Below are 27539 nucleotides of genomic sequence, written 5' to 3' on the forward strand. Positions count from 1 at the left end.
TTTTCCCCCTTCACACTCAAGACGCAGGAGACACCATCCGTCTTTGTGTGGCTCTTCTGAGCAGACACAAAATTATACCCTTTAATGAATTCAATAATATAATGACATGTCTACGTGTCCCATCCAGGAGGAGCAACAGGGCCTCCCAGTGAAGGAGGCCGAGTTAAAGAGCTTGTAAAGGAAGGGGGAAAGAGGAATAAAACGACATCGGCTGAGATTTAATTTAAACTGTAGATCACAAGCTGTCTGCTAGAACAAGACACCCCTGTGTGTGACCAGACATTGCAGTGTCTGAGACCTGAGAAAGCATCAGGCTGCTGGGAGCCCTGCATACTGTGTTTATCCTCCTAAATAAGCAGAGAAGTGTTCCTAACTGGGAACAGTTTATCCCACCACTGCTTACTGCAGGGATTTCCCCCTGAAGTAGCTGGGACAGGCCACTCTCAGAGCCTAATTTCTGGACTGGTTTGTGGACTGGCAGCTGCACCCAAGGGGCACACACAGTCTGTGCAAGTTAGGTCTCTCTCTGCCAGTGAAGATGCTGGGAGATGTTTTAGATAGACAAAGTAGAGCTGGGTGACAAAAAAATATTTATTTATTTATTTATGTATTGGTAGGGAAATGAAAGCAAAAATATCTAGGGTTTTTTTTTTAATCTCCTGTGAAATGTTTTCAACTCAAAACTGCAAGGTTTTTGTGTTCAAAAACGATTTTTGGTGAATATTTTCAGTGTTTGGTAAAACGTCTTTGGCGGAAAACGTCATTTTTCAATGAAAAAGTGTTTTGACGAAAGATGTTATGCAATCTGTGTGCTGCATTTCCAGGGGGCAAAACAAAGGTGAATTCTCATGGAAATTGTTGGATTGACAGTCCTGAAGACCAACATCCTCATTCCCAGACCAGGTATAGAACATGAAGTAGCAACATCGGGTTCCTACACACTACCCTCTTCCAATATACCTGGCATGACCATTGCTGTATTTTAGGCAGAAGGATGCATTGGGCCATTGCTGCTCCAAATACACTACCTGTCTCCAACTCACCACTGAAATCGCTAACTGGAATAACACTGCAGTGAACCCCCTATACTCTGATATATCACTGGCTCAATAACTGAAAGACAATTCTGCATCCACAAGACACACAACTTCCTGCCCTGGGAGAGCTGGGTCCTGTGGAATCCCACAGGAAGTGAGACCCACATGCACCTGTCTCTGACATAGGTTTATTATTATTTATTTATAGGTAGCATCTAGCAGCCCCAGTCAGAGATCAGGGCTCCAGTGTGCTATGCACTGTACACACAACAAAAAGGGAGCTCTTGGCCCAAGCATCTTTCAATATAAGCATGTCTGATGGGTACTTTACCCCGGTGCTGCTTGTGTGACTCCCAGGGATGATCCTGCCCTTCTGGAATAATCTTAAACATACATCAAACAAGAGCAGTGTGATTTGCAGACTAAATGGGGAAAGAACACCCCCACACGCCGTTCACAGGTCTCCTAAAGGGTCTATCAGGGACTTTCAGCCATAAGATTCCCAGGAGAATAACTTCCATAACTGACATGACCGGACAACGTGCAAAGGTTGGAACCACTTCAAAGAGTCTTTGCTCCCAAGCACTTCTTGAGAACCCGGGCTGGAAGCCTAACAGACAGAGGGCTTGCAAAGCAGCACATTCAGTTCCTAGCTCCAACTGCGCCCTCGAGAGTGGTGTCAGCGCAGGGAGGAACAGAGCTCTGGTGCGGCACAGGCCTGGGAAGCTGTCACCATTGGGAGAAAGAGGAGAAATAGTCCCCCTAGTGTACCGTCACTGTAGGAGACGAAAGGAGAGCTAGCTGGTGCAATTCCTTTAGAGCATTGCAGGAGGAGTTACAATGCAGTGTTCCCGAGGAAGTTCCAGAAGCTCCGACAGCCACGACAGCGCAAGGAGTGGAACTTCCAATGCCTTTATCAAAGCGCCGGCGGCTCCCATGTTGAGGCAAGAGAAACAGTAGCAGATGCTGAGCCAAGGAAGCTTATCTGCAGCCAGAGCATCTGATTAAATACAAAGGGCTGGATTCTCCTCTCCCTGGCTTTACACCAACCTACCACCATTGACGTCAATGCATTTACTCCTGGTGTATAGTGGGCGAAGTGGGAGGGGAATCAGGCTCAATGATTTCAATAGATCAGCACAGCCCAACCAATTCTCATTAGCATCGCCAGTGAGTACGCACAGCTGCTGGTTTAGAAAGAAGATACTGAGCCAAATTCTTCCCACACTTTGCCTTGGAGAGGAGGGTTTGGTGCTGTACCTGTCACAAGGGAACGAGCAGAAGTCAAAGGATCCCTGACCTCACAGAATAACAGCCTCTCCCAGAACCTGACCTTTGCAGCTGGTTAACGAATAAATGCCGTGATCATTCTGGATTCTTGCTATGTATTGGCAACAGATGGACAGTCCCAGCCTGCCACAGTCAGGGCTGGTTGGTGGATGGGAAGGATATTCTGCCAAGCAATTGGAAAGAAATGAACAAATAGCATCTTTTTCAAAAAATTAATGGAAAATTTCCAGTTTTTCAGTGAAAAAAAGCCCTGAGATATAATGGGACGGGGGAGTCATTTTTCATCTAAAAACCTGGACATTTTTGAAAGCAGCAAAAATGGCTATATCAAAACAAAGTCCGTTTTCCCCCTGAAAAAAATTTAAACATGAAAAATTGCTCTAATTGCAACCCAATATTTAGGAATATGTCAGTTCCAAAATGCAAAGGCTCCAGTCTTGTAAAGGGAAGTGTTAATTTGTTATCTGCTTGTGAAGCGGGAGGGATTGGAGTTTGACAACATTCAATTCCTCGCCCAGAAAAGGAAGATTTCCCATCCCCATCGGTCTCTTTCTGAGTCTGGGAATCAATCTGAAATGTCCCTGCTTTTGAAAGAGACAAAAGGGAGTACCATGTTTCTAGTGATTCAGATTGAAAGGCAATGGTTAAGTAATTTCTCGGGCATATTTTACGCAGTTCCCCTCCCTCCATCTCCACCTGCAGGGCAGGGGTTTAAACTGGGATCCCTTGGCACCAGTATCTCAGCTGCTACTGCCACATATGCTGCAGAATCCAGCTGCCTTCCGCCTTGCAGTGGGACCACTCGGGGTTACGAGGTGCTCAGCATCCTACCACCCCTCCTGAAGTCACCGAGAGCTGCAGGTGCTCAGCAGTGGGATGGTATCTGTCAAGATATGTTCCAGCACCCTATCTCTAGCCTCAACATCCTGCTCCCAGCTAGCACGCTCAGGACTCCAGCACAGAGCATGCAGGGAACTGCTGCCCAAGAGGCAAGATGTAACGGGGACTGACTGAGAGCTAGTGTCTCTCCTCCGTGACAGGAGGCTAACAGTGGAAAGGTCACTCTGCTAAAGGTCTCCTCCATGGCCTGTAGGTACGAGCAGCTATCTTCAGTCAGACTCAGAGATTCCAGCCAGTCTCTTCCCCTCCTCTCGTTTCTATAGCAATGCTGGGGCCGGCCAGCTCTGGGCTGCACGCTGACTCTGACAGTGAATGGAGACAGAGACCAGTGCAAACACGTAGCATCACAGCTACTGCCATCCCCCTTCTTGGCGAGGGAGGAAGTGAAAGGGCCCTAGGGAAGCCTAGCGTGCTCTGTGCTAAATGCTTCATGCAGAGGGCAGTGCTGAGTCCAAACAGGCCCTCCCTGTCCCTGCCTGCAGCCCTCTGGAAACACCCTACTACAGAACTGTATCCAGAGGAAATCAACAGGGCTCTGGAGTAATTAAGAATATCCCTAGATAGACTCCGATAGGTTTTTAGCCCTATTGAAAGCATCTCATTCTCTATCATTGAATTCTATGGGCTTTTAAAAGCCTCTTCTAAGGATAATCCAAATAAACCGATAGAAAAATCACTATTTTCTGTTAGTTTCTTCAGGAAGGGCTGCCCCTCTCTCTCTCTCTTACTTGCTCTTTTTTTGCATTGTATATTGGCACCAAGCTGCGATTCAGGAGACTCAACTGAGCTGAAGTAGCGTTAAAAGAAACTATGGGTGATTTGCCCCCTTTCCCAGAAACACGTCCACGTCAGACATTCAGACAGGTGAAATTACTGCAGCTTCTAGGGACCTAGCTGAGAACAAGGCCAAGTTGCGCTGGGCGCTGTACCTACACATAGTAAGTGAAGTTCCCTGCCCCAAAGAACATCCAATCCAAGACATAGAGAAGTTAGGCAAAAGGAGGTTCTATTATCCCCATAATACAGATGAGGAACTGAAACAGAAAGATTAAGTGACTCGCCCAAGCACATGTGGGGCGCCTATGATAGTGGCAGGAACTGAAGGCAGATCTCTTGAGTCCCAGACCAGTGACTACCCTTCCTCCTGCCGGTTTGCAAGATGACATGTGGGGCAGGTTCTGAATAACCCTCCCCAAAGTGAAAGGAGTTGCCATGTGACAGACTAAGCACCAGATTAGCCAAAAGGCCCTTAAGGACTGAGTGAAGGCTAAGCAGGCTCAGTGACCAGGCATTGCACAGCATTGAGATGTGCTGTCATTGCATGAGCTGGCTCGTGCATTCTTGTAAAGAGCTATATGGAGATAAGGAGCTTCTCTGGCCCTGCCCGAAGTGCAGCCCAGGAAGCCTGGGAACACAGCCTGTGGCTGCCAGTAGAATCAGTCCTGTCTAGTCTCCATGTCTCAGCATGCACAGCCAGACCGCTTGGCTCAAGGCAGCACATTACACCTGGGAACTGTACTCTCCATGCTCTGTACCCCCTTATAAAAAGTGGATGGCAGCTACAATCCGCACCTTTTAAAACAAGCTGGCCACTGGGCAAAGTCTGAGCCCCCAGAAACAGAGCCAGATCCTGCGCCCAGGTGCCTCCGCTGTGCACCTCTAGACTGAAAACTGCCCTAGAGGGGGCACTGGGGACTCCTGTTCACCAGATATGCCGCCAGCTCTTGACGACCCACTCCCTGCCCAGATATTTTGGGGCAGGATTGGAATGGGCTGTGCTCCATCAGTCCTGAGCCAACAGACTGGTCTCTAGGGGCCGGTGCCAGCTGATGTCAGAACAGCCCTGTGGCTGCACTAACTGACGCCAGAAGCAGTGGGAAAGATGGCTTCTTTTGCAATACACCAGCCAAGTGAAACTTCAGAGCCACTCGCTGAAACTGCACCAACCGTGAGCTCCCTGCGACCCACAGAGTTTACTTGGTGCACACACAGGGAGCTTTATTCATGCATCTCTTCTTCCTCTAGCCCCCTGGCCCTGCCGTTTATTTTCCATTGACTATAGAACCTGACACTGTTTTCCTAGCTTGAAAATACGGCAGATTCCATTCCCCCTTGGATGTTTTCATCTGCCTTACTAAGGTTTATCCTGAGGAGTTTCTGCAGCTCCTGATATTTCAGCAGATTAAGTAAAACCTGCAGTGATGGTGTCACTAGTTCTGACAGCTGAGTGAGACTAAAGGCAGCCGCTTTCCTCCCTCCCGACGGCTCAGGTGCGTTGCAGCTAAGAGCAGAAGCCTGTTTTCGGGGACTTGCTGTAGATAAAAGGAGCGGCGTTAGATGTAGCTGATGTGATTTTAAGTTATATGTTCTGCCCCAGAACTGCTGTGGAGAACATACTGGGGCCAGCTATACAAGCCACACAGAAGTGGAAAGTACATATCAGCCTGACACATTGGCACCAATCCTGCTTTCTCTGTAGTATGCACTTTCTGGTACTCAGCTGAGTTTTGGAAGAGCCAAGGTTAAGGCCCTCAGCTCCTGCCACATGTCTTAGGTTGGGCGTGCCCTGCGTGGGTTTAGATCTCCAGCTGTCGAGAGTCACAGGTACAAAGTACCTGTTGGGCAGCCACATTCCCTAGGTATAATGAGCCCAGAAGAATGCCTCAGGTGTGTGGCTGAACATACACAGAGCATCCAATGGTCTGGGGACATGGCACCTGTTTCCCTGGCTTTGTCTGCCCGATGGAAGCTGCCCTGGGATGGCCAGCAGTGCAAGGGTTAATTAACATTTCTAACCACTCAGGTAGCTGGCAAGACGGTGCCATGTGCAATTCCTCCAGCTGTTACTGAGCGACTGTTTTATTCACAGAAAGCCTTAATGATGCTGACCTTCATTTCATATGCAACAAAAACCCCACTCTCTATTATGGGTGACACTGGACCTTTGCAATAAAAAGACGCCTCATTTCCATGCAATTGACAGCTATTGCTGTATACCAGAGGGGATGCAGTCAAGGTTATGTCTAGGCCAAAAAATAAAATCCCTGACCTACATATAACACTGGGGAGAGGAGGGAGGACTAGGAGGATTAGGCAGACCCAGAAAAGCTTGCACAGGAAGCTGAATGGGACTTTACTGCAACAAACCATCCCTGACAGTCACTTTTTCTGGTTGTCCCTTAACTCAACTGGGGCAGGTTCGCCCTTCTGCACAGAGCTCTTGCTAACTTCAGTTGCCCTGTGCTTCCTTCAGGTGAGGCGCTACTGATTTTCAGCAGTGTAGTCAATAAAGCAGAAAGTCAGACTTTGCAAAACCTAAGAGTCCTCTCAGCAGCCTATAGGAGCAGTGTCTTGGAGTTTTTGCTTTTCTCCATCTCCCAAGCTTTTCTTGCAGCGTCCTTCAGGGCACCAGCATTCCACTGGAATGCCAACACTTCGATGCACATGGCAGACGGGGCAGTGTTGGAGGGCCACTGTGGTACTGCAGGCAAGAGACAGCCGTCAAAGAGTTAACAATGAGGGCCATGCTCAGAGCCTTCTTTCACATTTTAACTGGTAAAACACTAAGTAGTGTGACTTGGCAGAAATACTCATCCTATCTCAGAGATCCGTCTGTCCAGCAGATGACATAGAAATATGGTCTTGATTTTCTTCCTTTCCTTCTTTCTCCTGGCACGTGCAGTTTCGTTATGTTTTACAGCTTCTCAGCATTGCAGGGAAAACTAGTCTTCAGATTGAAACCCATTTGAAGCAGCTTTTCAAAGGTGCTGAAAGACACCCATAAGCGCAATCAAAGTCAATGGGACAGCTCCTCTGCAAATCTGGATATCATACAATTTTTTCTCAACAATTAGATTGATGTTTCCAGTTTCAAACTGGTTGCTGCTGGAATTCCCATATCCCTGGAGCCATATATTAAATAAGCATCTGCAGTTAAGATCATTCTATATTAGACTGGACATGTCCAGTTCCAAACTAACCACAGCTGGAATTCCCAGCTCGCCCCTCCCTGACTGCTGCAGTGACTCCCTGGAATCAGAAGAGATTCTTAGAGAGAGGCCTTAACTGCTGATGCTTGTTAATTATGTGGCCCCTATTAAGCCCTTCAGGCTTGAAATAAACATTTTTTTTCAGTGCCTAGCAAAGCTAAACACAGTATTAAGCCTCTGTTCCCAACTGATTCCCATTTTAATTTCCCCTCCAGCATTGCTTTTCTGTTTAGTTTGCTTGCAAACGCCAGGCACTTTACTTAATTGCATGAGGGAAGTGTGCTGATGCTGGAAGAACCTGTCTTTCTTCTGGCTTCATTTCCCCAGGGGTCACGAGCATCATTCCAAGGCAGTTGCTGGCCAGGCTGGTGAATACAGGCTACAGGGCTTTATGCTGAAGATTTGTAACAGTTGTGAAAGGCAAAGGCCCATTGAACACCTAGAGTAAGTTATGCACAGTTATGCTTCTTTGGAGTCACATTGGTGAATGCTTCCAGTAGAGCTTCTGACAATGCAGGCAATTTCCACATGGATGAGAATAAGAAACCCTGCTGGGTGGCACAGAAACCAGCTTCTGTTCCTCACCTCCATTGAGAGCTTCCGAGCCTGACACTGCAGCAGAGTGATGCTCCAAGGCCATCATTAGGATTTTCCAATGTGCCGTTAATATGATGGAGTCACAGATATGTTGAGAAATAGCCAATTAGAGAAACAGTGAGGTATGCAGCATGCGGTGGAGTGAAGATGTTTCTCCAGCAAGCTGGCATGTAATGGCCATACATTAGCAGGAAAACACATGCAACCAGCCTTTCGGCTTTCTCCATATCTGTCTGCTTTTGTTTTTGGAAGCTGCTATTTGTTTATGCTTTACATACCATATAATCAACACAGTGGACTTGTCAGCATTTAAAATTCCAGTCTGCAATGCCAGTGGCCACGTTAGGATGATGGCAGGCTATTTCTACCACGTAGCTAAGGTTAAAAGCACATTCTATGCCAATAGCAAGACGAGCATTGGGGCCTATACCATTATAAGTCCCAGTGTCTCCAACTGACTGTCCTGGGTTTGCTGTCGCGCTCTGATGACTGCAGATATCACTGTATCTGCCAGCAGCTTCAGCTAATTAAGATGCTGTTGTGACTCTGGTTTCACTGCGGGTATTTATTTAATGATATGTTCCACTGTCCAGAAATTGATGTTGAATTTTAATTTAGAAAAAAAACCCACAAGACATCCACTTGGGGTAAAACTTGAAAAAACTTCTTCCTCTGACATCCAGGACAGCGTGCTAAATATGAACGTTCTGAAACATACCAATAAAATAGGAAAATGCCAACAATTCCCAGGTCAGCCACAGACTTCTTGTACATGTCACAATCTCTCACTCTGCCTGAGATCCCCATGTGTCAAATGGGACTAATGGGGTGTTCTGAGGGTAAAATTCATTAATGATTGCAAGGCTCAGGTACTATGGTGAGGAAGCCATACAAAGTACCAAAGTAATATGGCTGGGAGTTTCAAATGAGCCTACAGGAGTTTGGGGCCCCAAATGTAATTGATTTTCAGTGGGAGTTGTTAAGGGCCCTATTTTCCCATCCTTCCTTGTGTTGTATAGGACATTGCTTTGGAAGTAGGGTGGCACCATTGATGTCAGTACTGGGTGGTGATACAGTACAGACCATTCTTCAGGTAGGAAAATTCACAGAACAGACATTTGCACTGCACAGGAAGGGAGGTAATGAAGGAGGTAGGTCTTTATCAGGTTCCCAGCACAGCCTGCCGGTGTCACTCATTATATACATACCCCAGGCTCCACTCAGTGCCTAAGCTTCTTCATCACTAATTCCCAACAATATATTGGTCATATAAGAAAGTACATTGGAAGCTAATATCTGAATGCTGGACAGAAGCTACCCGCCTATATAGCGCCCACACGTTTTTTAATTAACAAGGAGGAAGGTTGGTCTTATTGTTCAGGCACTAGGCTAGAATTCAGGACATCTGAGGTCAAGTCCCACATCTGCCACAGACTCCCCTGAGTACCTCTCAAGCCTGTGGCATGCAGTGGGATTTGTGCATGCGCAGCGACACTGAAAATCAGGTCATTCATCTCTCTGTGCCTCAGTTCCCCATCTATGAAATGGGGATGATAATTCTTCCCTACCCCATGGAGGAGAAATTCATTAATGTTTGGGTCATGCTTATATACTATAATGATGGGGCCAATATAAAAGGGACCATTTTGATCATGTCAACCCACCTCCTGCATAGCACAGGCCACGGAACCTCCCCAAGTAATCCCTGCCTCAAGACCAGAGCGTGTGTTTGAGCTGTTTCAGAAAGCTACCCCGTTCTTATCTTCCACAGGCCTGACTCTTCCCCTCTCAGAACCATGCTCCGGTTCAGTTTGCTCACTGCCTATGTTAGACCCTCTGTCCTCGTGTCTGTTGAGATATTTCCCTGCCTGTATTTTTTACTTCTCAATTATTCCATCTTTCATCCATTTTAGAAAAGAAGTAAACCCTCCAGCATATTAGCTACAATACCGGCTACTCTAATCTGGGCAGGATTCCTATTAATCCTCTCTCCGTACCATTAACCCTCAACCCAAGCCCTCAAACTCCCTAATAGTGTGTTGCCATAGTTAGAAACAGACCAGACCGCTGCTGCTGCTTTTTAAGACCAGGAAAGGTTTGCATGTGGAGGAGAGGAGACATCCTCCAGGTCCAATCCCATTCTACCTTATTCTCCCTTAAAACAGACGGCAAAGATAGCTAAGAAAGTGGAGGCCTGAGGTTTGGGGTTTGTTTTGTTGGTGGTAGGCTGTGTGTTTTTTGTAAATACACAACCCAGTCATCATTAGGAGACAATCTAATTAGATAAGATCAGCTATCAGAGCTAATAAACCGATACAAAAATGAGCTTTCACCAGCCGTCGACAAAGCCAGATGAGGAGGCAGCTTCCATCCAGTTAATTAGTTTAAGTGAATGTGCATCTGTGCATCCCTAGTGTGAAATCAAAACCGGGCAGCCCCTCCCCAAGCCAGGTGTCACTCTGACAATCCCCCCAAGGCGCCCCTCAGCTGCGCAGCCATTGGCCAAATGCAGCTGCATCTGCCCCGCTGACTACCCCGTCACTCAACCCCGCCTGGGCAGCTCCTGCAGGCCTTGCATGGCTCTTTGTTCTACTTGTAAGCAGTTTTTATTTATGGCGGGTGCTAAAGCGGTATTCAGTCCCTGCAGGGGCCCATCTCCAGCTCGGGGAAGGAGTGATACAGACAGAGTCTCTGGAGAGGGAGAGAGAAAGAAACTTTCCCATCTGCCACCAACGGATGCACTTGAGATGGACAAAAACAAGTGTGGCCTTTGCAAAACCACATCATCTGGAGTTTGGTTTTGCAAAATAAACCCAGGGATGAGTCAATTTCAAACCACCAAAGTTTGAGCTAGGAGGGAGAGATGGTAGAAAAACACTTCTGCTTTTGACCTACGTTTTCTCTTTGTTTAACATCCCTGTAGCACTTTACAAATATCCATCTGTCAGGGTTTTAATAAGGTCACCCACCACCATCCTGGCATCTGAGCGTGTTCCACTAGTAGGGGGCACAAAAAGATCTCTCTTCCAGCTGCTGGAAGGAACAAACAAAGTTAGTGTTGGGATTTTGATGACAATGCAGAGTTTATTTTGCAAATCCATACAGAAAGTGTGAGGATGTTTGGGAAGGTTATTGCAGAAAAGTTAAATTGAAGAGATGGGCTTTGCCGTTTGTTCTGAATACAGCAAGGCTGTTGGTTATACCTGTGAACTAGCTGACCCTTCCAACAGGGACGATTTAGTGGATGCCCTTAGGAAAACAGACATCTACCTCCACCCGGTATCTAGCTTTACTCCGCAGCAGTGTTTGTGGCAATCCCTCCGCTTAGAATGGAAAATAGCACAAGTTTAACTGTAAATGCCCAGTTTCATTGCTGCCCATTGTGAATACTATTAACCTCAGCCTCCCCAGCTATAAAATGGAAAGGGACTTGCCCAAAGCTAAAGTCATGCTTCAGCCATGACAATCATTATTATTTACATTATGGTAGCACAAAGGGGCATCAATCGAGGACTGTGTTATGCTAAACCCTGGGCAAATGAAGAAGACAAAGGCAATCCCTGCCCCAGACAGCTCACAATCTGGGATTAGGATAAGATGCAGCAAGTGTATAAAAAAAAATTAACAGAAGCGGGTCACAGTAACAGTAAAGATGGGTGCATTGGCATAAATTAGTAGTCTCAATGGGCGTAGTACTCACAGCCAGTTCCGAATGGCATTGATTAGTAGGTAATACACAGCAAAGGTAGGTTTTTACCAGAACTCAAGAGTCCTCTGCTCATACAAACAGGAATGAGCATGGTTTTGACTGCTCTGTCTTGCTGGATTGAACTAATAGGTTATGGAAATAATCAGGACACATTATTGGGTGCTTATTTCAATGGGGAACTCTTAAGCGATTTGTGTGACTAAACTGACAGTGCAGCCATGACTTAAGGTAGCTGATTTTCCTGGAGCTCTCAGAGATAAGGATCAGTTTGTCATGAACTCCGTGACCAAACAGGTCTTTTCTGACTCTATATATGCCTGAAATTGTCAAGTTTGTTCCCCGTTGTACATTTTGTCCATTTAGTTTAAAAGATCCCAAGAAATGAGACTTTCAGCCTAAAATAGATGCTCCCATAGCTTAATAGATCGCACTGTCAGGAAATTTTGCCTAACATTCGTCTTGCGTTTTCCTCTCCTTAAATTCACCCCACTGCTCTTTGTCCCACCCTAAGTCATTTCTCTTTGTCATTGGAGTTAACAGCCCGATATTTGAAGGATGTAGTCAAGATCCCCCATCCCGTAGTCAAGAGTTACATATTTAGCTCTTCTGAATTCTTCTTCATACATCCGTCACTCTCATTGCTGTTCTGATCACTGCTGGTTCTCTTCTTTGAGTCCCCTGGAGCTTACCGATATCCTGTCAACATAGTGTCCAAGAAGAAATGCAATGGTTCAGGTGCACTTCCTCCAGATGAGCTATCACCGCTCCACCCTGGGACATGATGCTCCTGTGGGTGTAACCCAAAAGTGCATTGGCCAGTCACATTATATACTAAGGTTCAATTTATAAGTGGTTTATAAAGAGTTCATAAATAGATGGTATAGCCAGGTCACAGATATCTGTTAGAGATGGTTAGAAGACATCAGTAGATGATTTTAACCCATAGTTATAAGCAAGCTGTTGGGCTCTCTAACAATTGATTAACCATTGATTAAAACATCTATTAATTTATTAACCCTTTATAACTTATTTATAAATGGAACCTTAATACAAAGTGGAACCTGCTGGCTAGTATGGGGGGTGGGCATCTCCTCTCTGTCTCTGCAAATGACATCAAAGGTTAAAAGGTGAGCTAGACAAAGAACCCAAAAATAAGACTTAGGAGCACGTGTTTTCCTCCCAATTTCCTTCAGCAACTTGGGTGAAGCAGATTCAAAGTGACAGGTTGTGAGTGCCATAAAAAATCTGGCACAAACTCAGCCTGTTGTCTCTCTCTCTCTCTCTCTCTCTCTCTCTCTCTGCTTTGTTTTGTTTTGTTTGAAAATGTCATCAAGGAGACTTGCCCTGTCCTGAATTCATCTCTCACTCTCTCTCAACAAGACAGAAAGAAAGACATCCAAAACAAAGCCCAAGAAATCTGCCCACCCACACAGAGTTGGTAATTGGTTAGAACAGGTCTCCCGTACTCCAGCATGAAGCTACAGTTCTTGCATTTCCTGCTACTTCTCCCAGAGCTTCTGTTTAATCCATTGCCAGTGAATATTCCTCACAAGCCCAAGAGTCTCTCCTTGGCATCCATGGACATGTATGTCAGTTGTGGTAGGCCCCATTGCTTCTCTCATACCCTATCCAATAGTCCTGCCTGTCACCTGTCCTACATGCCAGAGGTAGTTGTCTTACTATTGTGGACCAATGGGAAATGTTTCCCACACACAAATAGTCTAATGTTATTATTGCAATTTTTCAAGATGTAGGTGCTGTCAATGTGATTCAGTTTTTCAGAATGATGGGCCCATCGCAGGGTCTTGGGAAATGCTCGCCCAGAGTAAGGACCACTGCTGAAACCAAACACAAGGCAGAGAATCTAGAAAACGTTTCTGAACAGAATGTTCAACTGTCAAGATTTGTTAAATAAGATAATTTAATGGTGAGCAGTTCATGAGCCAATGAAAAAGCCACACGGGAACATAATGTTCACCAGAGGCAAGAGAATGGGAACTGGGGACTGTGTGAAAAACATCTTGACCTCTAAACCACTCTCTGAGGTTCTTTCCGTGCCAGCCATACTTAATACATTTTAGTTTTAAATGCTGGGGATGGGATGCAAGGATGGTGAGGTGAGATGTGGAGATGCGTTCGAGCAGATTTAATGCGATGTTTGACATTGTAAAACAGAAGATGAGGAGTGAGTCCTAAAAGGTGTCACAAAAATCTCCTCCGCGTTCATTTAAAGTGTTTTTGAGATTTCAGATAATCTCCCAACTCTGCTTTCTCCTTGCCTGCAGTTTGAGGGTAAGTTCTTCAGTGCAGGGACTGTCTATTTACTGTGTGTGTGCTTTTCCCTACACAATGGGGGCCTCTAACTGGAACCTCTAGGCACTAGGGTAATTAGTTATTTAATAATAATTATAACAGCCACCAACCTGACAATGGCGAGCCAGGTGGCAAGTTGTAATCACGGCTCCTGATTAGCTAAGAATTGCACACCTTCTATTTCTTGTCTTCCCTGTCCCTTGCCCTGGTCTGTCATTTGTCTCATCCATCTGTCATGCCTTTTGGACTGTAAGGTCTTTGGGACAGGGGGTGTCACTGTCTCTATGTTGGTCTACAGAGCCCCAGTTGGGTTGGCCTCTTGGAACTAATGCAATATAAATGTTAAACAACAATGTTGCTTCCCCCCTTGTATCCCCTATTTCTCTATCCAAAACAGAACCCAGCTTTCTGCAAGGTTTAGAAATCTAGAATCTCATGATGTTCCAGTGGGTTCTAAATCATGGGTTCCAGGCAGTTCTCACATTGAGAAGGGTGAGTAAGTCTTTGGTCTGGGAGCACCTGTGACAATTATTTGATGCGCCGTACTGTTTGTGGAATGTTGTCCTTTCTCTAATTGACATACTAGGTTGTGAAAATATCAGTTAGGGACACGCAGGGCCACAGAAGCTAGAGGGCTGGTTTTCCAAACGTGCATGCTGGATTTTGGAGTACAAGTCCCATAGGAAGTCAGTGCCGTTTCTGCTCTTGAGTCCCTTAGGCCTCCAAAACTCCCACTAGATCTCTCCCATCTCTGTTAGATCACCACATCCATTCCCCAGTAAGGGCTGGGTATTGTCACCCAGTGGAGGATGCACTTGATCCCTAGGACTGACTGTGCCCTGTGGCAGAAGTTCTTTTTCCCGCCTTCTGGCTGTCACATTCAGTGATGCCAATGGCAGACACTCTCCTCAGGAACCATTTGGGACTGTCTGAAAACCACCAGGAGTGTAAGTGACAGGTAGTCATAACGTGGCCCTGGGTGATCCCAGTGTAAACACTAGTGACTGTCATTAGTGCTTGGAAATAAAGTCTTTCAGTTTAATGAAACCTGGCACTGCTAAAGCAGAGGAGTGAAAATAAAACAACGCTGGATTTTAAGCTGTCACTGGAAATCTAGAGTGCTGCACCTGCCAGCAACTCTACTGGCTACCGGCCTCAAGGACCACTGCACAACTCCAGGTTGTTCTCCGGAGCCTTGATAACAAGTGTCTTGGCTTCCTATCCGTTCAGAAAACCAGGCTGCACCAGCTGATCCCAGATCCACCACCAGGCAGGGTCAACAACAACTCCACTCACGTCTTTGTTATCCTTCGGCCTCATGCTGAGATTTACGAATCTCAGCTTCAGAAACACCCGCATGCAGACACTGAGGCTAGTTCAGAAGTTGTGCTGTGCACCACCTCTTGCAGTCGCACTTGGATGTGTTGGGGCAATCCCAAGGGATACGCATGCACACACTGCTAGCCCAGAGAAACTGGAAATGTTAAGCGTTGGCATTAAATAATTAAGCCAAAGTGTTACATTTCATATAAACATTGCAAAAAAAATATGTTATTGCCCCCTTTATATTCCCACTCTCAAAGGACTCTTTTCCAGTAAACTTCCCTTCCCCTGAATCTGCCAACATCATTCTGAGTACTGGCCAGCCATGGAAGTAGGGGGGTCATTGGGTGCTACATAAGGCGTTCCCCTCCCTATGGGCTGAGCACACAGCCTGAGCAGCCAATGACTTCTTTATCCTCTTGCAGGCGAGACAGGCTGCAGCAGCCCTGCTGTGACTCCAGATTGCTGCTGTCAGGATGCTTCTTTTGCAGAGCAAGTGAAGGAATTAGATAGGCAGGGAGCGCACAGGCTGCAGCTTGCAATGGGTCTGTTTTGCAGGCAGCACTGTTTTCACCTGTGCTGTCCAGTCTGACAAGGAAGACAGGGACAGTGAGTGCAAGCACTGAAGACCCATAACCTCACTGTCATCTCCATTCAGAGACTCACATCCAACCACTGAGCAGCTCTAAATAGTGTGGAAGTGTCTAGGAATCATTTCAGGGAGCTTTACACCCATGAAGTGAGTTTCAAGGAGGGATTTGGGGGTGGACAGAAAGCCACTTGCACCACCAACTAATCTCAGCTATTGGCCTGAGATGCAGGTTGTCGGATTTCTCAGGCTTTCAGTCCTGCCTTCAAAACCTCGGATCTCTCAAAGCTGCCACTGAGAAAGTGACACTGAGCAGAACAGAGCAGGAATGGGGTGAGGAGTCCTGCTTAGGCAGGCTGGGAGAAAGACAGCTCTTGGGTTCCTGCGACTCACTCGTCCATAGTTATTTAAACCGACGAACCAAATTAAAAAAAAGACCTATGCAAAGGACCAGAGTTTCAGCTCTGAACCAACATAGCCCCATCGAATTCAACGGCGCTCACGTTGATTTATACCAGCTGAGACTCTGGCTTACTGCCCAGAAAAAAGGTCAGGCTTATAAGAAATGCCAGGGGCAAGGGTACAGGGAGGAACCAAGAGGATACCTCAGGCTCTACAATTGCCCCCTTTGGCACTCAGTTCACGAGAAAGGGGAGGCCGTACGATTGCTAAGGGACACTACAAAAGAGGGCATGAGGATATAGGGTACGTCCACCTCTTCTTGGGAAGACTACTCTACAATGTAACAGAGCTCACTGTCAGGAAGCTCTGACCTGATATTTAGCCTGCATTTGCCTTTCCTTCATTTCATCCCGGTATTTCCAGTAGGAGTAATGGCAGCACCCAAGGCCAATGCTCACAGGGGTTTGATCATGCACAACACCCATGAGAGTTAACTGCGGGGCCTTCTCTATGTTAGAAACAGCTTCATTTTAAATGCCGCCACTTACTGTTCCACTGTGAACTGCAAAGCCAAAATGAAAGCCCAGACATTCCTACTAAACGTCCCCAACAAAAGAGTGTGCAGGGGCATTCAGTACAGAAATCACATTGCAGCTAATCTTTCTAAAATTATGCCATCCCCCCCACACACACCTTTTGGATAATAAATACAAAAATCAATAACAACACACACCAACATTTTTCTCAAGATTTTGTTTTCATCAAAAATAGAAAATGTCATGGAAAAAAATATCAAATTTCAGAAAAATGTCATCCCATTTTAATCAAGAATCCTTCCAAGTTAGCAGAATACATCCCAGAAGGCAACAGTCCAGATCACAAATGCTATGCAAGGGTTGATATGTCACAGAATGAACTGGGAAATAAATAACAGAGTGGGAGGGAAAGCACAATTTCAAATCACCTGTGTAAAATGTATTTGTGTTCTGAGTCTTCTTAAGAGCTGGTTAGTGAAAGAGTTGGATGCGTGTTTCTACATGGATGTGTATAGCTACATGGGGCAAGACTGGCATAGCTGTAGCAGAATAAGCTATTCTGGAATTGCTTCCATTTTATTCTGGAATAGTGCATCTATATCGGGAGCTACCCCAGAATAGTTTATTCCATTATAGCTATTCCAGTCAATTTCTCCATATAGACAAGACCTCCATTTTCATTTTTTCTTTGCACTTCACCTTTAACTGGATACTTAACACTTCATATTTCCAGGCGTTATTATCAGCAGAATCACGTATCACCTTCTCTCGAGCAGATAATACCATTGAACAAGCTCGCAGTGCCTTTCTGTCCCCGGGCTTCTGTCAAGGTTATTCTCTGTGGTTTAGCTTCTTTTGTGTGGATATAAATATGCAAATCTACCACTTTTAAAATACCTGCTCTTAGCAAATGCATGAAGCTCTGCGACCACAGGTACTTGACCTGCTTGTAAGAAGCGGTGATTGCGAGCTACTGACTGTTTAGCATTTGCATTGTAAGTAACAGAATACCAGCCTAATATCTGCAATCATGTCGCCGTCTAGTGGTTAGCCTCAGCGGCTATATAGTCACCTACTTTCTTATTAGTAAAAGATGAAAGGGGGATTATTAGTTCACATGGTTAGAAGCCTGTAATGTGGTGCTGACGATCCTAGGTTCAATCCCAGTGACAGCTGTGGGGTCAGAACTAGTAGCTATTATTTGTCTTGCAATAACACCTAGAACCACCAGTTATGGACCGGGACTTCCTAGTGCTAGGCGCTGTACAGACACGGAAGTAAGAGACAATTCTTTCTCTGAAGTGTTCACAGTGCATGTGGCCAGAATTTGTTGCCCCTATATTCCAACGACACAGCTAAAACCAGGGGTCAGATACTCAAGACAAGCCAGGACATTGCACTCATGGGCTTAAAGGGCAGTGAGAATGTGCAGTGTGACATGAAACAAGCATCCATTTCTGTGTTGGCAGCAGGGAGGTGAGAAAGGGGAACGGGGCATTGGACTGAGCATCAGGTCTCCAAGGCTTTTGCTCTTGGCTTTACCACAGCCTGCCTATGAAAATTTGGGTAAAATTTTCAAATCCACATAAATGACTTAGGTACCTAAGTCACATTTGTGGAAAGTGATGTGGACACTTAGGCCCAGATTTTTAAAGCTATTTAGCCATTGCTTCACTCACCATTGAATTTTCCTAAACTCCTTAGTCAGTTAGGAGCCTAAATCTCATTTTCAAAAGGGATTTAGACACTTAGGAGTCTAAATCTCATCAACTGTCAATGGAATTTAGATTCTTAAGTGCCTAAATCCATCCTGAAAATGTGAGGTAAGCACCTCTATCTGTTAGACATAGTGATGCTGAGTACAGCAATGCCTAAGGCTGTCAGCGCCTAAGTCCCATTGACTTTCCCTGAGACATGAGCTCCAAAGCCTTATCTTTTTAAAGGTATTTAGGTGCCAAAAGATGCAGTGAGCATCTAGGAGGATTTTGGGTCCATCGCTCACATGTTAAATTTCCCAACCTTTGTGCTTTCTCCTGTGCGTCCCCTCATGCTTGGGAGACGCTTCCCAAAACCATCCGCAAAGCTCCCTCATTGGCCTCCTTCAAATCCCCCCCTTAGATTCGGCTTGCCATGAGGCCTGCCGAAACCTGGACAATGGTCAGACTGTTGGTGAGCTGAGATCACTGCCCATCTTGTTGACTAGTGCTGTTTCCATGTAGCTCAAGGAGGTCCAGGTCTGTGACTGGGGCTTCTAGATGCTACCATCAGAGCCGGCTCCAGGCACCAGCCGACCAAGCACGTGCTTGGGGCGGCACCTTGGGGCAGGGTGGCGCTCGTTTATTTATTTATTTATTTATTTATTTTTATTCGGCGGCGCAGCGCTCGGGGGGGGGGGGGCTTTGGGCGGCGCGGCGCTCGGAGGGGGCGGGGGCTTTGGGCGGTGCTCGGAGGGGGGCGGGGGCTTTGGGCGGCGTAGCGCTCGGAGGGGGGGTGGGGGCTTCGGGCGGTGTGGTGCTCGGCGGGGGCAGGGGCTTCGGGCGGCGCGGCACTCGGAGGGGGTGGGGCTTCGGGTGGCGTGGTGCTGGGGGGGGCAGGGATTTCGGCGGCGCTCTTCTCTTTTGCCTGGGGCGGCAAAAAAGTTAGAGTCGGCCCTGGCTACCATAATACAAGTAATAAATAGTAAGACTGATGATAGGCTTTGGAAAAGGGAGCTAAACTCGTTCTTCCCTCATAATTATTTGGGAAACTTCTCCATAGAAACATGCCATTGCTTTGCCTCCAGCCATGGGACAGGACATGTGTGGCTTTGGGTTTCCCTCCGCCAAGCAGAATGGAATGGGAGAAGAACTAGGAGCTGCCACATAAAACCCACAACAGAAATGAAAGAAAGACTTCCCAAAGGGGGAAGTAATGGGAAGCAGAGCAGAATCTCTTCATATCTTCCATGCCTCCACTCATAGCCATGGAGAGAGCTGGGAAGTCCAGATTCAGATTTTCCCTGAGCAGGGAGGCACTGAGGGTGGAAGGAAGATAGACAGCAGCTGGAAAATGGAAATCCCCCAAACCCATCACCAGGCAGGCTGTGATTCTGGCCCTACAGCATCAGACATAAAACAGAAACCTCTCAACCTGTGAGGGAATCTCAGATATTCACCAGATAGGGGCTGCCCTGGGGAATAGCAAGTCTGCCCAACTCACAGAGCCAGGCATTCTGAAGTCCAATTGTAGCTGGCAGAAGAAGAGAGCATCCAGTTGTTTTTCTTTCCTGTTAGCAAAACCCAAAGGCTCAGTCCTTAAATATGTAACGATGCTCATGGTTATCATATCACTTGATCTCATTGGTACCAGTGCTAATCCCAAAGTATTTCTCTTGTTTTGCTTAGAAATGAGTCCAAGAGCAACAGCTTACCCTGCGTTCTGGCTCCTATGCCAGCTGCCTTCTGTTGCAGAGAACCACAGTAGACATGTGAGAACTCTCTGCAATCCAGCCTACTCCAAACTATGGAGAGATGAACTCTAAAAGACTGAATTTGGGTTCAGCTCAGATAAGCAGCAGAAAGTAGAGATGCTCCACTGAGCCTCTAGAATCAGCAATACCAGAGAGAAAGTCTCAGAAGACAACAAGAAGAACAGGAGTACTTGTGGCACCTTAGAGACTAACAAATTTATTAGAGCATAAGCTTTCGTGGACTACAGCCCACTTCTTCGGATGTAGTCCACGAAAGCTTATGCTCTAATAAATTTGTTAGTCTCTAAGGTGCCACAAGTACTCCTGTTCTTCTTTTTGCGGATACAGACTAACACGGCTGCTACTCTGAAATCAGAAGACAACAGGTCGTTTCATAAAATGTCTGGCACTTCCAAATCCAGCTGGAAATTTTCAAGAACAGCTTCCCTCTTGAAATCTCAGCACTGTGGATACCGGGTGTAAAAATATCCCATATTAAACTACCGGCTTGATTGTTGTTGAAAAGGTTCAGAACAGGTGAGGGCCGTCTCAGAAGGAAATGCAACTCCCCTGTCTTTTCTGTGTGAATGCTACCATTTCACAAGCAGCTGTTTTGACAATGCAGATACATCCGGGGCTGGTAAACAAGGGCCACAGCTAAAACATTTCAATTGAAAGAAAAATGTAATTATCAAGGTGGCTGTTCTTCAGACACAGGCAGGGGGAATTGACTATGTTGATTCATTTAGCTCAGGCACATTCAGGTAAAAAATCAATCTTGTCAAAAATACATCACCTACATTCAATAAGAGGGATTTTTATATTATTTTTTATTTGTAAAAGGATACAGAATAAAGGAGAATAAAGCATGGCAATCCGGGGCTTTGCTGGAAGCAAATCTATCATTTACTTTGAAGGGGTAAATATGTTATTCACTTTCTACATTTCCTAAATATTTAACAGTCCACTTGGCAAAGCACTGAACTTGGCTTCAAAAAAGCCCCATCCCAAGGTCACAGGAGAGCAAAGAGGAGCAATCAGTGATGGGAAAACAGCAAGATCAAAATGCACCCTTATCAGATGCATCAACCCATTTTTAACACCTGCCTGAAAAGCCCTCAAGATAACCACTGGGATTGGCAAGATATAAGAACCTTCAGAGAAGAGAAGCCTGCAGCCACATAAAATAGTCACTTTGTATTTAAAAATAAGGACTCCATGTTTCCATTTTAATTAGTAAGGCCCAAAACCTACAAACAGACAGCACCCTGCACCCAGGCAAAGCCCATTGTCTTCAGTAGGCATAAAAGTCTATCTGCATGGATGAGTTTGCAGGACTGGAACCTAAAATTCTATTGAAGGCAAAAGACCTGATTCACCGCTGTCTTATTCCAACGCAACAGAGGTGCAACACCTTTCAACTGGAGGAATGCCATCGAGACTCGGTCCCAAACCCACCTAACGAAACAACGAGATTATTTCCTTACAAACCATTAAAATGAGGTGACGGGTATAAAAGATGAGGTGAGGAAGTATAGGTTAGGAGTTATAGTCAGTGTGCACGCTGGGCCACATCTTCAGTCAGTGTAAACGGGCATCACTCCATTGACTTTGATAGAGCTGTGCCAATTTATACCAGCTGAAGATCTGTGCCATTGTCATACAGTATTGCCACACTCACAGATTCACAAATCATGACCCAGGCCATCAAAAATGGTGAGACTGACAAATAATACATTCGAAAGGGTTTATATTTGCCTTCTGGTCGGGGCAGCTCTATGTTTTTTGCCGCCCCAAGCATGGCAGTCAGGCGGCCTTCGGCAGCACAGGGATTCGGTGGCGTTTCTGCGGGTGATCTGCCAGTTCCGCGCCTTCGGCGTACCCACCGCCAAATTGCCGCCGAAGCCGCAGGACTGGCGGACCTCCCGCAGGCATGCCGCCGAAGGCCACCTGACTGCCGCCCTCATGACGACCGGCAGGCCACCCCCCGCAGCTTGCCGCCCCAGGCACGCACTTGCTGCGCTGGTGCCTGGAGCCGCCCCTGCTTCTGTTAGGTGAGTCTTTCGAATACACTCCACTCACATTTTCAAGCTTTTCTCCACAATCCTGAGGTGTAGAAACTTGCACCCCTTTAAACATGAGATTCTCCCCAATTGCTTGACTCAGGAGCTGGGGGCTTTATGTAAAACAAATATTATACCACTTGGGACCATTGGAAACATTGGTTATATCAATGATGACTTTAATCGGTTTATCCCATTTGATCTGCCTTTCCTCCAATAGCCCAGCTGATAACCTGATGAAACTGGCATCCAGCAAAGCACTTAAACATGTGCTTAACTTTAAGCATATGAGTAATAATGCTTAGTTCTTAAACAGCACTTTTCATTCACAGATCGCAAAGCACTTTACAAAGGAGATCAAGTAACATTATCCCTATTTTTTACAGATGGGGGAAACCAAGGCACAGGGAGGCTAAGTGACTTGTCCAAGTTCACCCAGCAGGTCAGTAGCAGAGCTGGGACTAGAACGTAGGTCCTTCTTACTCCTAGTTCAGTGCACTATCCATTAGACCACACTACCTGCCTAATAACCCACTGATGTTCTCCCATGAAAGCAATGACAGGGTGTGTCTAACAATTATATTATTTTCATTGAAACATTATAAAATATAGCAACTGGAGGCTGCAGTAATTGGCCGCCTGCCCACTGTCTGTTCTATGCAGACCATGTCATGCAAAACCTTGCCTTCCAAGATGGAGGATGACCTTTGGTCTCTGCAACCACATCCACAATCTTACGCCGCAATGACTTTATTGCTTACAAGTTAAGTATATGCTTTAGTGTTTTGCTGGATCTGGGCCTGTGTTGTTCCAGTTCTTGACATTCATTTATTCAGGTCAACCACATTTCTACAGATTGGGTTTGGTTTCGCAACTATGGTGATGCAATATAATGGTCTGAATAACTTAGGTCCCTAGTGTGCCGAATCCTCTTCTCCTTATTTTTCAGAGTCATCCCATTGACTTCAAGGGGATTATTCACACGGAGGAGGCTAGCAGGATTTGGCACTATATTTTCAATTTTTAATAGACTTAAAATCTTTTTGCAATGAACTCCATGGAGAAAAGTCTGTCTTGAAACCAAGAGCAAAGAGAAATGGTACCAGAATTTCCATTATGCAAATCCGAGCATGTGCAAGAATATCACTGAAACAACAGGAACTGCATCTTCTGGGGTTTAGCTTTGGCAAGGTATTGTTTTAAACAAATACATTGCAGAGAAAATGTCAGTGCATGCAGGGGCTCAGAAATAGCTTATTATTCTTCACCAGACATCATATTGCATGTCACTGAGATGTTGATTCAATATTCCAGCTCAGCTGCCACATTGGCCCTCCAGGAAAAGGCATCAGGAATCTCCATGAAAATAAGGTGGCTTATTGGTTTATGGCTAGGGAGCAAGTTTTCATCAGCTCAGAGAAACTCCAGCAGCAGAAATGCTGGGAGAGTGCTGGTGTCTCAGAGAGGGAGCTGCTCTGCAGTCTCACAGCTATGCACATCAGGTGACCAAAGGACCCAAAGAGGCTCTAAAAGGTGGATAAAGCACTGTCACCCTGGAGGTAAGGGGCAAGAACAAAGCTAATCCACTGCAGGCAATTACTACTGCAGTTCTTCTTTTTGCGGATACAGACTAACACGGCTGCTACTCTGAAACCTTTCATACTGCAGTTCTGTTCATTTCTCAAGGAAGACCCGAGCACTAGCAAATCTAAGGATTGGGCATAGTTAGGCCTTGATCCTGGATGAGCGCAGCATGGACAGACATTTTCACCCATCACATTAGCTCATTGTAGGACTGAGGCCAAAGTTTTGGATGATAAGTGTACCCACCAATCAGGCGTAGCCTTCAGGCTGCTGCCAGAGCGGCCCTCAGTGTCACCAAGGTGGGGATCCCATGAATATTTAAACCTATGTTCTTTATAAAGAGCTTTATTGCATCCATGCTGTGGACAGACAGGCGAGAGCCCACTGCATTAGCAAATTAACTCAGGTACACAGAGAGCACTTTAAGATCCTCCAGCAAAAGGCCCAATAGAAGTGCAGAGTATAATTATAATGAAATGTCCCTTCACACCGTTCCTTAGACTTGAGATTTGACCTCAAGTATTAGTATATTTCCAGAGGCCAGCGTCAGAGGCTAGCTCTGCCCCTTGGGAAGGAAGGGTTTGCCATGTAGGATGAGGAATAAGTAGTGACACATTATTAAGTTGGACTGACGCACTGGATCGTTCCTAGGAGACAACTGGACACTACTCAGATACCAGGACCCAGTTCTTGGATCTGCTTCAGCCACACAATGTAGCCAGAAAGCCGGCTTAACCAGCTTTCTGAAGTTTCCCTTCACGAAGCGTCCAATGCTACTTCTCAACTCCCGGGACATCCTGGAGAGAAAGGGAACATGGGCAGGGTGTCCCTACGCTCCAGCAATCCCCAGCGGCTAGAATCGTCCCTTAGGGCCATGGGGAGGTGGAACTTATATCACCCCCAAAATCCGTGAGGCATAAAGGTGTCGTGCTTAAAAAGTGCTTTGACATGCTGAAATGGAAGGTCTTAAAGAAGCGCACACTTTCGTGAAGCCCCAATACCGTGGCGTAGCTAGGAGTGGAAATTTGGATGGGCCCTGACTTTCGGGAGGCCGGGCAATGACAGACTCTGCTCAGCTTCACCACGCCCTCTTCCCAGCCCAGGTGCTCCCAGACACAGGGCTGCACCTGCTGAGCTGGGCACGCGCATGCCTCACCTTGGGCAATCGCCGCCAGCGGCTCCTTCTCCGCCGGGCTCAGCGCCCCTCTTCTGGGGTCGCCATGGCACCCCCTCCTCGCCTGCAGGGGGCGGACACGGCGCTGCACTCGCAGGGACCAGCGCAGCACCCCCGCATGCCTCCTCAGAGCAGGTAGGGGCCCAACCATTCCCCCTTCAGCCGCGGGGGGGAGGGGGAGATATGCGGCGGCGGCCACCCCTCACCGCGCCCGGGGTTGATTTCCCAGTACAAACAGCCCATGCTGCGTTCCTCGTGGAGCAGGGCCTAGGCCCCGCGCTCCATGCGTGGTTCCCGTCGCCTCCTTTCCAATCCTTCCTCCCCACTCCCGCGTTAGCGGCCTGATGGTTCGGCCGGGCGGAGTGGCAGGGGCGGCAGAACAGCCAAGCCGCTCACGTGTCTCTGCGGCGCTTTCCTTCGCCGCCTCAGTGTGTGTGGCGGCTGCATGCCCCTGCTCAGATGTGAGTGGGCCAGGATGCTAAGTGGGTGGCCCGCGGCCTACCCAGGCCCCAACACCACCTCCATGAGTATGCACCCCTGGATTCCCCTTTTACAGAGGTGGAAAACTGAGGCACAGCACCGTTACAATCCTACTTAGCTTCCTGGCCTGCTCCTGTGCCACTACAGGAAAGTGCTATCTCTTACACAGGGCTATGACAGAGTTGTAACCATCTGATTAACTCTGGATCTGAGGCCTCCCGCCATTTATATTAATAACTCATGGTCCCCATCTATCTAAGGTGCTTATACAGAACACCTCTGTAAGGTAGGGAAGAGCTCCGATCCCCATCTATCAAATGGGAATTGAGGCCCAGAGAGATTAAGTGACTTGGCCAAGGTCACCCGGGGAGAGTGTGGCAGAGCAAGGAATTGAATCCAGGTCTCTGGCTAGCATCCTAATCCCTGGACCATCCTTCCATCCTGCGGGTAGCTTGCAGTTCTGAATGTACGTCAGTAAACACCTTTTGTTCTGGATCAGCAACATCTTCCTGAGCTGGGGTTGGAGCCATAGCCCAGGGCCTGCAAATGATGATGAGTGGAAAAACTCCCACCCAGTCATGACGAGGATCGTCCTATCTGTGAAAAGAAGGCTGCACTCTGTGTGTTTGCCTGGGGAATTGTGATTTACAGTTGTATTCCTGTGAAGATTTTCTACCTCTGTGCATGAGGCTAAGTCACTTTGATCTCCCAAAGATTGCTGACATTTATCTCCCAGCTGTCCAATATTTTGGGGGTGTTTTTTTGTTAAAGTAAAACCTCTTCCCTTCATCACAGAATAATTTGGGATATTCTGGTACATTCATCTCACTCCACAATGCAGCAGCAAATTCCCTCTTTGCCTCAAACAGGCACTTATTCATTTTATTTTGGTATCGCCTGGGTACTTGGACGGCCGGGCCTTTGTTCAGAGAGCCATCAAAGTGCAAATTGCCTGCAGTTCAAACATCTCTCTTTAATCTGAAGGATGAGTGGGGTTGAAGTGCTCTCACTTACCCAGCCACAACTGCAGCACTATGAAGTGTGTGAGGTGGTGGAGAGGGAGGGAGAGAGGAGGAGTTACAGCTGTAGCTGCGTTAGCAAGGTGAAGAATGGTTACAGTGAAGTGGCAAGAGACAATGCTAACATCTTGGCTTCAGGTTCGAGATCAGAGAGGTGGAACTCTCCGCTAGCCAGTTCTGGCCTTGGAAGGCATCTAGTCTGACCTGCAGAACCCAGACTGAAGAATTTCACCCCGGTAGCACTAACTCCACCTGACACAGTGGGAAACTGAGGCACTGTGAGGGAAAGCGACTTGTTCAAGGTTGCACAGCGAGTTGGCAGCAGAGCCAGGATCAGATCCCAGGGCTCCTGACTCCCACCCGGGACTCTACCCACTGGGCCATGCTGCCTTCCCAGTTGGAGATATGACAAAAGGCTAACTGGCGAGAAGTGTAGTTGTAGCCATGTTGGCCCCAGGGTATTAGAGAGACAAGGGGGGTGAGGTAATATCTTTTATTGGACCTTGTCTCTATGAAGGGTGAAGACTGTGCGGATAACAGACACTGATTTCCTTACCACGCAGAAAACTTCTGGAGAACCGATGCACCAGCCGCCAGGGTGACGCCAGTAACCAGCAAGGTAACTATGTTTGTGCAGGAGAGAGGTGGTCGTGGGGCAGGTCACAGGTGTTCAGGGTAAGGGAAGAACAGGCGCAGCTTCTGCGTCACCAATGGATTCAGATCACCCCTTTGCTTTTCCACACATCAGAACCCAGGCCAGCTGTGAGCCCTGGAGGGAGGTAGAGGGGAGGACACTGTTAGACAGAAGGCGGCAAGTTCCAACAACCGGTCTGTGTCAACCGTTAATTTCCACTCAGTCTCTGAAGTCAGGAGGAGATGAAGGTGCCCTGCCCTTTGGGCCTGATCCTGGGGGGGGTTCAGAGTCATTCTGGAGAAAAGTCTTGTAAGTGCCTCTGCTCCTACCCTTTCCCTCTCAGGCTGTACAGCCTTCAGCCTTGGGCAACCAACCCTAGGGCCATGCCTGCCAGTCAGCAGCAGAACGTCACAAAGGCTGCTTGGCTACGCAGTGCAGAGCGGGAGGAATGG

Source organism: Chrysemys picta, chromosome 16, assembly GCF_011386835.1.
Source record: "Chrysemys picta bellii isolate R12L10 chromosome 16, ASM1138683v2, whole genome shotgun sequence".
NCBI classification, from domain to species: Eukaryota; Metazoa; Chordata; order Testudines; family Emydidae; genus Chrysemys; species Chrysemys picta.